The sequence below is a fragment of the Lygodium microphyllum genome, chromosome 18 (assembly GCF_053477565.2).
Source record: "Lygodium microphyllum isolate KBCC chromosome 18, Lygodium_microphyllum_v1.1.10, whole genome shotgun sequence".
NCBI classification, from domain to species: Eukaryota; Viridiplantae; Streptophyta; class Polypodiopsida; order Schizaeales; family Lygodiaceae; genus Lygodium; species Lygodium microphyllum.
The window spans coordinates 17,875,420-17,890,213 of record NC_141152.1 but is presented as its reverse complement, the minus strand read 5'-3'; the positions used below and the strand labels follow the sequence as shown (position 1 = coordinate 17,890,213).

General features: G+C 39.3%; 1 pseudogene; it reads left to right on the top strand.

Annotated features, from left to right (window-relative positions):
* Nucleotides 1-340: 340 nt before the first annotated feature.
* Nucleotides 341-955, top strand: LOC148020639 (uncharacterized; annotated as a pseudogene).
* The last annotated feature ends 13,839 nt before the right edge of the window (nt 956-14,794 follow it).

Sequence of the window (14,794 nt, the reverse complement as noted above, 5' to 3'; positions counted from 1 at the left end):
TGACACTATTTTTGTGTGGTAGTAGATAGACTCACAAACGTGGCACATTTTTCTCCAATGAAAAAGACTAACACTACTTTAAATGTAGCTAAATTGTTTGTGAAAGAGACTTTCCTTTACATGGTATGCTCAAAAGTATTGTTTTTGATAGGGAATCAAAATTGACATCTAACTTTTGGCAAGCCACATTTAAGGCCATTAGAATTGAATTAAGAATGAGTACTACATTTCATACACATACATGCTTAGGATGTATGTGAATGATAAACAAAATATCTAAACTGAATATTTGACCTTACTTAAATTTGCGTACAATAGTTTGTGGCATGCATCAATTAAAATGACTCCGTTTGAAGCAATGTATGGCTATAATTGTGTGATTTGTGTTTATTTTTTTAATGCTTTAAATAGAGAAAAAAATTTAAAACAATTGCTTGAAAAAATGGATGGAGAATTAAAAAGAATGAAGAACATATTAAAGAGGCACAACTAAGGCCAAAGAAATATTATGACAAGGAAAAGAGAGCATTAGAGTTTAATAAAGGTGATCTGGTTTTCTTAAGAGTTGAACCTTGTCAAACTAACTTTCTTCTTGGGAAAGATAGAAGGCTATCTCCACATTTTGCAAGACCATTCAAAATTCTAAAGAATATTGGCTCACTTGCATGTAAACTCAAATCTGTCATCTCATGTCAAAGTTCATCATGTTTTTCATGTGAGTTTATTAAAAATGTATGTTGCTAACTTTGATTATCTTTTGGAGGACAAGTTTAGATTACAAGAAGATGGAACATTGAAGGTGGAACGAGAGTTAGTATTAGATTGCAAAGTCATACATCTTAGAGGTAGAGATATTATACATGCATTGGTGAAATGGGATACATATCCCATAGAGGATGCAACTTGGGTTCATCTAGATAGTTTGCAATAAGAATATCCATCTTTTCAGCTTTGATGATAGAGTTAGGAGAAGGGGAGAATGTAATATGCCCTAATAAAGCCATATTGAACTTTTTTTTTTACATGTGTGTGAACAATGTTTGAAAATGATTTTTAGGTCATTTTAAGTATTTTGATAAATTTTGGCGATGGTGAAATTTTGGTCAAAATATTTCCAACTTTTAGGCATGACTTGTCTTAGATCTAGATTTGTGATCAAACAGAGCAGAATTTAGTCAAAGTTCCTCTCATGGAGTTTGAAGAGGAGATCAAGGATAATATTTTGTTGTCTCATACGATTGCTTTGATTTTTCACTCTGTCTTGGATATATGAGCCTTCGAAAATAAAAAATTCAACACTTTAAAACGTATCATGTTATTTGTGCTTTCTTTTTATTTTTGGTAGATCTGCATATGCGAATGCCGATTATTTGGGAAGATCACATCAATTTTTGGTATGCACTTTTCTTGAAAAACATATGGTTCTTAGAAAGTTCTATTTTGGACATGTGAAGCCATTTTGGAAAAAAGCTAAGCAAACACTCATCTTCATCATCATCTTCTTCCAAAAAATCCAAGATTGAGACTGTGAATTGATTGCGATTGAGATTGAGAGTGAGATTAAGATTGAGAGTAAGATTGCAATTCTTTTCATGTACATGATATCAGCTCAAGGGTGGTCGGGGGGTTCAAGTTCCACATCGAAGTGCATGTACATATGCAACCCATTGATACATCCTGGTCCTTACTAACTAGAATTTTCAATTGGTTTCTAGGTCATTGGATCACATCTTCACCATGTACTTGGTGGTATTTTTTATTTGAAGAATGTAATCTCTTTCTTTCCACCAAATTTTCTACTATACAACCTTCATCTTACTACAAGGCTCCAAAGCATTCTCCACCATTAATGCATGATGGTTCATGCTTATTTATATATTTTTTAAAATCAAATCATACTCTTTGACTTATTAGTAATAATAAAGTGAGTAACCAAGATTTGTTAACTTCTTTTGCCCATCACTTGGTCTGAGAAGTCATCAATCTATTTGTGAATAGTTCGGTCATACCATGTCCACAAAAATGAAGAGCCAAATTTTCTTACTTCGATTTGGTAGGATTGGATGGATCATAGCTTATTCAACTTGTAGTCAATTGGGCTACACAGCAACAACAACAACAACAACATAGCTATGCATCAATACAAAGTCTCTCTAAAAACCTTATGGGCTTATACATATTGTATTCCATATCATTGAAAATGATGTAGATTCCCTACTTTGAGTCTTTGCAACATTATTAAATAGAATAATATGTAATATTAAATAGAAAAACATTTCTTAGTCAATATCCAAAGCTCATTTAAATTGACCACATCTACATAAGGCAATAAACAAAACTTGTAAAAACTCATTCCATAAACGTACATGCAATTATTTTCACAAGGAAATAGTCAAAGATCATACAAGTTGATCTCACAAATGTTTAGATAATTTACTTACATAGCACATGCATATTGGGCACTAGCATTATGTAGATATATGTGTTTTCTAGAATTGGAGAGTCTTTGCATAGATGTATTGAACTCATATTAAATCATAAAGGCACTTAGAGAGAGAGAGAGAGAGAGAGAGAGAGAGAGAGAGAGAGAGAGAGAGAGAAGGCAATGTGGCTATGAGACTTCACCAATACATACAATGAAATGTATCTCTCATCAAAAAAATATAAAGATATACATATGAAACTAGTTCTTAGATAATATGCTATGTAACAATATGTATATTGTGCATATATTTGTAGGAGGGTAATCTATCAATCAATAGACCATGCAAAGTCATCCATGTACCTATCTAAGAGATAGCAACAATGTCTATTGCCCTCTCCTACTAACTCTTTATGCTAGTTACAACTATCTATCTTGAGGGAGCTTCCATAATCTATGTAAAAAAATTCACTGCTTGGAGTAGGGGCTTAACCACGACAATTGTTGTCCCCATCTCGACTCTGATGATCTTGTGTGGGGTTGAACTTTGTGCTCACACTATATATGATATTATTATGACCAGTAGTTTCTACATATGGAAGTAGAGGATTGGTAGCATTGGGTTCAAAAAGAGAACTTGACTTGGGGCCTTTGGATTCTAGTTGAGCATTTATTGATCATTCAACTACATTGTCACCTTTCTTTTAAGGTTGGGGTTCAAATCTTAAGCAATGGCATGGTGATGCTACTATCGTGGTTCCCATTTTTTATGGATTTTGGGTATTTGATGTTTCTCGATTGATTATGCTTATGGCTAGTGAATTGTTTGTCGGTTGTGGGCATGGCACATGTTAGAATCCAAAAGTAATGATAGGTTGGCAATACCCTTGTGCCTTGAGGAGGGCCTTGGATAACCATTTGGACAAATGTGTGAGATTTTCTTTGTTCCTTTTTCATTAGATTAGTTATCTATCTAATGTTGAAGTGGCCTTAAGGGACCAAAGCCTTATGTGGGAGTTTGTCTTGGGTCTCCATTGAATGGTTTCCAAAGGTAGATGTGATGACTTGGACACTAAATAGTAGGAGGTTTTTTACCTCAGCATCCAATAGGTTTCCAAAGGGAGAGGTGATGACTTGGATGCTAAGTAGTAGGAGGGTTTTTGGCCTAGGTCTAGACCCACAACCTTATTTGGGATTTTTTTATTTGGCTCTTCATTGAATGGTTTCCAAAGGTAGAGATGATGATTTGGATGCTAATCATTAGGAGGTTTTTTGGCATAGTTGTTTTTTTAAGGGTAATGTCTAGCTTACTGGCTAAATGCTTGAATGGTGGGGTAGTAGTGTTGGTTGACATTTGCCCTACACATCTAGATCTTTTGAGTTGAAAGTATGACTATCACTCCCAAAACTTGTAAGTGGATCCATTTGTCAACATAGCTGATATTACAATTTGGTGGATACCTAAAAGGTCATCTTAGGGATGTCTTGGTTTGTAAAAATGTCTTATTCGATAAAGCACAAAAGAGGAGAGGGATGCATTTAGTCTCCACTATAAAGTCTGATTTTTTTGGGAAAAGAGTAGGGTTTTCCTTTGTAAGGGTTCAATTTGGAATTAATGGGAGTTAATTGGCTTTGTAAGGGTTCAATTTGGAATCAATGGGCGTCAACTACGATTTCCCTAACACTCCTTGGAAATAGTATGAAGAGTATTGAAACTAGAACTTCTTCAATTAAAGCATTTGTATCAACAACTTTTGCTACAATCAACTAGACTTGGAGGTAAGCTGATGGTATAATGGCATATTGTTGCAAAATTACTACTGTGCCCATCATACACCCATATTTTCACCATTGGAACTCAAGAGAGGTAAGACAAGCCTTTGGAATTCATTTATATGATTCATGGATCAAATTTAAGGCTTTCAAAGCATTACATTGGAGTCACAATGAAGACTGAGCCAAACTAACAAAGTCATGGTTGGACTACAATATAAGCTTGCAATATTATTACAATAACTTTTAATAAATATATCAAAACGAGTAAAGAAAATTTGTTTCAAAAAGTTGACTTTAAGTTTTACAAAATTGCATGGAAATCGTGATTGAAATCTAAGTGGAAGATAGAGAAAATTGCAAATTACAGAGACTATTTTGAAATGATAACATGCTAAAATAGGCAATGTATCTAGGGTTTGGAAAAATGGTATTGTTGGGGATCATGCTTGTCGATCCCCCCTCCCCCCCTGAAATACTGATCAATAACCAATCATTTCCAATTTACTCCCTTCCCTCCTCCACCTCCTCTAAAACCAACCTACGTATGGAAATTCCTGTTCCTCCCATAACTAAGTGCAAAGCAGGTAACTATTGAAAGAAGCTCTTAGCCACATGAACTTTGCTGATGCTAAAAGCCACTTATAGTAAGAATATTTGAAAATTTAGAGGCTTGAGCTTGCTTTGTTTGTAGAAGTTTTTATGATGGTATTCATAGATATTGTGTGTATATACACTATGCAACTCATGCTAGTTGCAATAGTCTGAGTATTATTTGCTTGTTGAATCCATGCACTTGGATTCTATTGGACACCCTTAGTGTTTATTGTCTATGCTAGATTTGCAAATCTACAAATTCTTGTTGGAATGCATATTTTGATGCCTAGTAGTGGAGTAGTTGTATCTATCAATCGATGCTTATGGAGTGGATGTACCATTTGACAAAGAACCAAACATATAGTGTTTTTTCTTGGTTTTCTAGGCTTACTATACTGAAATTCAATTGGGAACCGTGTCTTTAGAAACCACGAAGGGAATTTTAATTAGATGCAAAAAGCTTGGCAAGAATAATTGTTGGGGGTAAAGGGCCTCCACCTAGCTGCCCGTGTATTATTACACTGATGACAGACCCACCACTGCACACTGCACGTGGCGGGCACGTGTCACCGTCACTTTATTCTTTATTCTTTTAGTGACAGTTTGAATAAAGGAAGGCCCAGTCACACATTATGACTGTTGGAGTTCCCACTTGGCTCTCTCTCTTTCTTGCTCTTGCTCTCCCGCTATAACTCTTCTAAGAAAGCTTTGATCCTTCTCACCTTTCAACTAGTATCAGAGCATGGATTCATGACTACTCAATCTTGGTTCGTGGAGTCTTCATCTTTCTATTGATTACCTACACTCATTGGGTCTCCTTTGCGATAGCCATAGCCGACTCTCTTGAGCTTTAGTCACTCCCCGGCTTCTCAACCACCTACCCAACCCCTTTGGACACCCTCAAGGCATTGCATCAGAGGTTTTTCTTCATTTTTTTTGAGGTTTTCATTGTTGTTTACAGGTTCAACAGGGTTTGCAAGATCAGGGCAGCCATAGCTCCCACCAGTGGAGCTTGTTCCCACCATATCCTGCTTGAAGCCTTTGTAGGCCAACTTGGGCTTGTACTAGGCCTTCATTGGCTCAAGGTTGAGCCCTCTTCCACTTGGTACACCCTCAATAGGAGCAGTAGAAGACATAAAAAAATCAACGTGATTTGTGCGTGTTTCCTGCAGCCCCTCGATAGCTCCTTTGCTCTTGCTGATGATCATGCTTAGACACTTGGGCATTGTGGCACTACTTGGATTCATCCTTGCCATGCTTTGAGCCTTGTAAAGGCTTTGGGGCACTGATATTCAACTCCAATTTGTGACTGTGTATACAGTAGAACTATTGTTTATGTTTGTCACAGACCTTTACATGAAGATTGGAGCTTATCTACACTTCTCTTGATGCATGTATGCTAGGCCATTGATGCTATTGATTGGTGGATGTAATGCTAGTGATTTGCCGTGCCATTGGCCTGATTTAAGGGTTGCAAATACTTAGTTCTAAGTAGTAAATCACTATTGTGCAACAGTGGACTGAAGCCTATTACTTCATATTTGCATATGCCTCTTGGAATCGGGACATGCTTTGGAGATGTACTTTGATGCATTGATCATCGGGGATCAACTTTGAGCTTGATATTACTTCAAATCATTGGCTGAGCTTGGGCTTTCTTTGCATAGCATTTGGATCTCCATCTTTGATGCACTTATGGCATGTAATTCACTTATGTCTAGCCGGTCTTGACATGCTTGGCCTATGCCACTACTACATGCCCGTTACATTGTCTGGAGTTGGATGCTACTAAGCCTTGCTTTGACATTTGATTGCCCGAAGCTTACTTTGGCTATTTCTTGGCCTACCAGAGTTACAATTTGGATATGCTTGATGTCTATGGTGGATACTATGTACAGATGCTATATGGCCTATATGCTCATGATCTCATTGATGCTTGATCTTGGATTTGTTGGCACTGGTGCTATCCTATGCCCTTATTGAGCTTCTTTGCTTGATATTTACGGATTTTGTGCCAGTGGGATCATCTTTGGATGCTTGACAAACATTGAGCAGGCGATTTATGCTACTTGACCATTCAGATACTTGAGACTAGGACCTTCACTTGGATGTTGCATGGGCTATATGCCATGGTCCTCACAGATGTATTTGGGCTGATTTGGGCTTTGCACTCCCTGAGCATACACCTATTTGTGTCAGGTCTTTTGAGTGTTGTGTACACTTTGCCCTATTACATAGGGGGTATTCTTGCTTACTAACGGAGATTCATTTGATATGCTTGGGTGTTTGCTCGATGTCCGTATGATTGTCACATGATGATTTATGCTCGCTTGATGCTGGTTATGCTGACAGTCAGTGGTTGACTCGGTGCATTCATTTGGCCTATAGTTTTCTCTCATTGTACCTGGCTGTAATTTATTACAGCAAGCAGTTATGCATGTGGAATTTCCATGGTGAATCGTTTTATGTATTTTTTATGGTACTTGGTGGGCAACATCATTAGCTATCAGTTCATGGTCATTTTGCCTTGTTTTTTGTGGTATTTTGACTGTTTACAGCAGAAAACAGCAAGCACTTTTGAACTATCTACAATATGGCATCTTCTTCCACTGACAATGCTATCTTCCACATCATTAAGGTTAATGGTACAAATTATGTCTATTGGAAGAGCCAAGTTTAGTAGGTATTTGTGCAAAAATCGCAGATAAAGCAACTAAGGATGCATGGCAAGTAGCCAGAAACTATGACTGATGACGAATGGGATGAGCTTGATGAGTTATGCAAGTCCACCCTCATCTTGTCTCTCATTGAACAGGTGCATTACAATGTCATTGAGGAGGCACAGAGTTCTTAGCAGCTTTGGGATAAGATTAAGAACCTCTATGACAAGAAAGTCCACCAAGTTAGATGTATTGGCTGAAGCAACTTATGGACCTGCGCATAAAGGAGAATATGGCAATGTCTGCTCATTTGAGCCAGTTCCATGCTATTCTCAAGATATTGACTTCATAGGGCATTACTTTTAATGGTGAGGTTACTTCATTATTTTTGCTTGGGACTCTTAGTGAGTCATGGGATATATTTTGCATTGCCTTATGTGCTCCTGCTACCATTTTGAACTTGCCTGATGTAGAGAGTGCTCTTCTACAGGAAGAGATCAACCGTAAGAACTTCGATGCCTCTCATGTATCACATGCTTGGACTCCTAGAGGCAGAGATGGTAATGGAAATAATGACTGTGGGTATGGACGTGGCAGAGACTCACAGAAGTCTAGGTCTAAGTTGCATGGTAAGTTGCGCAACAAGTATTGTGGGAGAAATGCTAATGTGACATGTCATCATTGCGGTAAGAAGGGTCATATACACCCACAGTGTCATGAGTTGTGCAATGAGAAGTGCAATGAGAAAGGGAAAGACAAAGTACATGAAAAGTCCTCTGATCATAGCATTATTGCAAAATCCAGTGTGAAAATCAAGGAAATAAATGCCATGCAGACTAATGACTCCGATGGAGAGTACATACTTGCAGCTAGTTCTTGTGATGCTATGCCATTGACCGAGGTTCACTCTATGTATGCAAAGTGCTAGCTTTTGGATTCTAGTGCTTCATTTCATGTTACACCATGCTGTGAGTGGTTCCATTCCTACCACATTGTCTCTGGTTCAGTTCGCTTGGGTGATGATAGGTCACTTGCTATTGTTGGTAGTGGGGATGTACAATTATAGTTCTCTATTGGCAGTAGTTTTCTGTTATAGGATGTACATCATGTACCTGTGCTTACATGTATTTTTATGTCTATAGGATGGCTTGATGATGCTAGGTTTCATGTTTCATTTGGGGATTTTACCTGGAAGATCACCCGTGGGTGGCAGACTTGTGCTTACTAGAGGTGCCAAAGCTGGTAGTCTCTATCCTCTTGTTGTTGATGGATCCTCTGTTGATCATGTTTTGTCTGTGGGTTCCATCCCACATGTATCTCTTTGACATCCCCATTTGGGCCATATGTCCTTGAAGGGAATGAAAATGCTTTCTGGTTTGCAGTACTTACCACCCCTTGATTGTGCATGTTTTGATTCATGTAAGCATTGTCTTTATGGCAAATAGACTAGGAATACGCATAATAAGTCCAATAGGACATGCATGAGTGAGCCCTTGGCTTTGGTACATTTAGGATGTCTATGGGCCCATGCCTTGTCAGTCTATGGGTGGTGCAAAATATTTTGTGACATTTATTGATGATTTTTTGCATAAATTCTGGGCTTATCCCATTAAGCTTAAATCTGATGTCTTGGCTGTGTTTCAAAGATGGCATGCATTGGTTGAGAACCAGACTCAGTGAAATGCCTTAGGACTGACAATAGGGGAGAATATGTGTCATGTGCCTTTGAGTAGCTATGTGACGAGAGGGGTATTAAGCATTAGTTGACTGCCCCTTATACCCCATCCCAAAATGGTTTGGCTGGGCAGATGAATAGAGCCATCCAAGAGCGTGTACGTAGTATGCTTAGCCATGCAGGCTTACCACAAAGCTCTTTGGTTGAGGCAGTCAGTGTAGCTGTGCATATCATAAATAGATCACCTTCTAGTGGTTTGGATTTCCAGGTTGTAGAGGAGATATGGAATGGGAAACCTCCATCTTATTCGTATCTACATGTCTTTGGATGTGAGGCATTTTTCCATGTGCCCAAGGACAAGCATACTAAGCTAGATCCTAAGAGTGTCAAATGCATTTTCCTTGGCTATGGAGATGAAGGTGAAATGGATTATCTCCTATGGAATCCGCAGGCACGGAAAGTCATCTGTAGCCACCATGAGATGTAGTCTTCCGTGAAGAGAAGATGCATAGGCAGCCTGAGAAGGTGGTAGAGATACATAGGGTTATATTCCAGGAGGAGCCACGTGTTCCAGTATATCCTGCATAGCCAGATGGTCACAATCTACAATAATAGTTGGTACACATGGCCAGGGTGTTGGAGCCTACCGTGAGACGATCTACTAGAGATAGACATCCACCTGATAGATTTGAGCCCTTGATGAGAGAGGGCTATGCAGTCTGAGATAAACTCCTTGCATAAGAATATGACTTGGGATTTGGTTTCTTTAAGAATACTCTACCATGAAAATGGGTGTACAAGCTAAAAAGTACCCATGGATACCCTAATTTGACTTATAAGGCAAGACTTGTTGCTAAGGGTTTTAAACAGGAGCATGGAGTTGACTTTGATGAAGTCTTTTCTCCTGTGGTCAAGATAACCACCCTTCACTTGGTTTTGGCCTTAGTCGTGTAGCTTGACTTGGACATCTATAAGATGGATGTTAAGATTGCATTCTTGCATTGGGATTTTCATGATGAGATTTACATGGAGCAACCTAAGGGCTTTGCAGAACTTGGCAAGGAGCACCTAGTTTACAAGTTAAAGAAAAGTCTTTATGGCTTGAAGCAAACACCTAGGGAGTAGTATCATAAATTTGATACCTTTATGCAGTCACAGGGCTACAACATGAGTGCTATGAATTCGTGTCTTTACATAAAGAAAGCCCATGATGGCTCATTGCTTATTTTGGTACTTTATGTGAATGATATCCTGATAGCAGAGAAAGCTCATGATGAGCTGGAGGCTCTTAAATCTCAACTGAAGAAGAGCTTTGAGATGAAGGATTTGGGACAGGCCTCTCACATTCTTGGTCTGCGTATTAAGCGCGATAGACACTGCTCTACCTCTCACAGAGGGAGTACATTCATAAAGTCCTTGAGCATTTCTGCATGCAAGACATGAAGCCTATTGGCTGTCCATTACCTTCTTATGTGAGAGTCTCATAGGTCGATTGTCCACAGATAGATGAGCAGAGAGCCGAGATGGCCAAGATCCCTTATGCATAAGCCGTGGGTAGTTTGATGTATGCCATGATAGCCACTCGTCTAGATATTGCCTTTGTAGTTGGGATGTCGTGAAGGGTATCATGAGGTACCTGACAGGCAGAAAAAATATATTTATTTTCTATGGCAGCCAGGATATGGGAGTTGTGGGGTATATAGACTTCGATTATGCAGGACATGCAGATAGTAGAAAGTCCACTTATGGCTATGTATCCACCTACGCTGTCTCTTAGATGTCTAGGGTTCAAAAGTGTACGACTCTCTCTACCACTAAGACCGAGTATATTGCAGCCACTGAGGCTTGCAAGGAGGCCATATGGTTGGGCTATTTGATTCATGACCTTGGGATTGATTCTATACCTACAATGCATCCTGATTCTATGAGTGCTATTCAGCTAGCCCAGAATCCGGTCTTCCATCATGTGAAGACAAAACACATTGAGGTGAGGTATCACTTCATATGTAGGGTTGTGGAGGACAAGTCTATTGACCTTGTCAAGATCTCCATTGACAAAAATATTTCATATCTACTCATGATAAGCCTCACTACTAATATGAGCACTTTGCCTTCCTCAGGAGATTGATGGGCGTTGGATGAGATGACGCCTTTCCTCATCCTATTGTACATGTGTACATTGTATTGCCTTTTCTTTTTTTCTTTTCACTCCTCACTAGGAAAGATTCGCCTTTAAGAGGGAGGTTGTTGGGGGTAAAGGCGCCGCTGCCTAGCCACCCGTGTATTACTACACTGACAGTAGCCGCTAGTGCACATTGCAGGTGGGGGGCACCCGTCACCCTCACTTTATTCTTTATTCTTTATTCTTTTAGTGACAGTTTGAATAAAGGAAGGCTCGGTCACACATTGTGACTGTTGGAGTTCCCATTTGATCTCTTTTTATTTCTCGCTCTTGCTCTCCCACCATAGCTCTTCCAAGAAAGCTTCGATCCTTCTCATCTTTTAATAATGATTCCCACAATGAGATTTTGCATTAGGGACTACCTCATTAGAACGACTCATCGAGATGTAGTAGATGGTATATAGGCTAGGCCAACATGAGATAATAGAGTAGTGAAAGCATGGGTGAAAAAGAACCATCAAGTTATTCATTATATTTTCATCACCATTGAGGGGATAACATATTGGGCCACATACATGACAAGACTATTGAAAAAGATGTATGGATGCAATAGCCACATTGGTTAAGATGAGCATTAAGGCTTGAAGGCTGTAACTCATATGCAAATTGCATGATGTTAAGAGGAAAAATTGTGATATCTAGGATTATGTGTTGAAGATTCAAAGCATTATGGACCAACTTAGTAGCATTGGAGACACTATTAAAGATTATGATGTGGTTATAGCATGACTACATGGTCTAGGCAAAGAGTATTGATATTTCACTATTAGCAACTTAGTGAGAGAGAATATATCAACCTTTAGTGATTTTATTCCCCTACTAATTAGCAAATAAATTAAATTCATAAAGGAAGGTGTTATTGTAGGCACAAATGGTACCTTTAGTAGAAAGAGCGAAGAGCATGCATTGGTTATAGGTGGTTATGGTAGAACCCATGGTGATAATGTAAGAGGTTGTGTAACGTCCCCATCTATCGACTGCCAGACACGTTTCTAATGGTCCATCGAGAGACAAGTCTAAGCGACGCTGCTTGGCACTCCCATGGAATGTCACGGGTTTTGTCACCTAGGGTTTCTCGAGTCCACCTTGCAACATAAAGTCCACGGCCCAAACCCACTAGAATTTACTAGAAATTTGGGTTCCTAATAGACAAGGTCTCTTGACAGCACCTAGCATCGGGTTTTTGGACATCCTACTTTATGCAGAGATACCCAATCTGAAGCATATCCATACTACACTTGGTTCAAAGAGAATGGGAAACTAGAGGGATACATCACTCAACCTCTCTGTCCATAGGGCATAGTCCCAAATTTGGTCCCCTAAAATGACATGAATCAGGTTCTTACCTAGCCATACCTAGAGATCAAATGATGGTAAAACCTCCTGAGATGCCTCCCAGTTCTCTGGGACCACCCTGTTGTAGGACAGACCTGTCGGGGTTTTGCCCACCAACTTTCCTTGATAGCTTTAGTTTTCTAATTAGGTCCTATCATATTTATGGTGACATTTAAAAATCAACTTCCTTAATTAAGCCTTTTAGGAAACAAGGTTTGTTCGCGTAATTTACAGCACCAACATGCAAACAAAACAAGCAATCCTTTTGACAAACAAGTTCCTTAACTTATTTTCGAGTTAATCTTTCTCTCTTGCCCATATAAGAGAATTATGTATCCCTTCTATCCAACAGAAGTACCCGGTCCAAATCACATGGCACCATAATTTCTATCATTTATCTAGAATAGGATCTTCCAATGCCCTAGACGTCGGGCTCACAGCAGTCTACAACTCCATTCCGAACTCGACAAGGGGTGTCGAGAGCCCCAATGACCCCAAGCATCCTAGGAGTGAGACATAACATATGTGGTTGACCTTTTCACCACTCGAATTTCGGCCCGTGAATCGAGCAGTGCCCTCTCGGGTTGAAACGCGGCTGACCTTGGAGATGATCCACCTGTGCAAAATATCCTTCCTTAATTGATTCAATTAAGAAGCAAGCACAATCGAGGCAATCAACCTAATATCATCTTCCAAGAAGAACATTCCTTTATTCCCATGGATACTTGTCATTACAGATCCTTGCCATGCATTTAGCATCAAACACAAGCACTTGGAATAATCATTCAATTCACATCTCACAATTAGTTTAATGCAAAAACATTTAGAACATTATCTAATCAATTCACAAAACAATGGTATAATTTTCCAAACATTGTACGAATAGTGGCGATAACCTTCCATCTCATGTTTCCTCTCTCCCTTGGGATTTAAGTGATTCCATGCAAAAATTATTTAACACTTCATCCATTCAGCTAGGACATTGCTCAAGACATGAGTTCCAATGATTCCTTAATTTGATTGATAAAATTGAATCCTTCTTCCTAACGAGTACAAAAGCATCGGTAGGGTTTCCTAATCCTTGAGCTCTTTGCTTGCCCTAGAGTTGTTGTTGCATCTAACCCAACCCCGAATAGGATTAATAAACATAGCCGCTATCGGACAGATTTCAAGGCACCTAAGTCCTAACCCTTATGGTCGTTGTTTGTGTTAACTATGCACTAGAGTTTCGAGATTGACTTTTCTCTAGGATAGATTACCTACCATGTGATCTGTCAAGTGTGCAAGCTCTACATACTTCTAGTGTGGTAAGATACTTTATCTAATAATTTTTAGGAGGGGAGAGTCAACAATACCTTGGAATCTTGTATGCCATTCATACTACATATGGATTTGTCGCATAACATCTACGTGCAGCTAACATTCCTAGATACATGCGCTTCGTAAACTCCATCTTTTGATTGTTATGATAAACTTACCCTTTTTAATGATCCCTTCCCGTGCATCTTAGCGCAGGTCTAATGCATCTCATGTGTGAATCAAAGCGAGCATTCATTAACTTGAAAATACGTTACTTAATTCCAGTACCGCAATTGGATGGGCAGTGATGTTCTTGCTGGAGGTTTTGTTGCTTGTTGTGGGGTTTCCATCCCCGCGTGTCATTTTGTGCTTGGGACCATTCCCGATCTTTGCAGTCACGCAAGACTTATGCACCTTGTGCTCGAGTAGTGGAGCCATTTGCAAGTGATGGATAATATGTGAGATAGGTATAGGTCCGTAACTACAGGGAAAGGAGATGCATGTGGCCACCCTCTTCGGAGGGGAAGGGAAAGAATCTCTCTCTCTCTCTCTCTCTCTCTCTCTCTCTCTCTCTCTCTCTCTCTCTCTCTCTCTCTCTCTCTTCTCTCTCTCTCTCTCTCTCTCTCTCTCTTTCTCGCTCTCTGTTTCTTCCTCTTCTTCTTCTTCTTCTCTCTCTCTCTCTCTCTCTCTCTTCTTCTTCTTCTTTCTCGCTCTCTGTTTCTTCCTCTTCTTCTTCTTCTTCCCTTCTTCTTCTCTTCCTTGTCTTCGTCTTTCTTCTCTCTCTCCCTCTCTCTCCCTCTCTTCTTCTTCTTCTTCTTCTCTTCTTCTTCTCCTCCTTCTCCTCCTCTCTT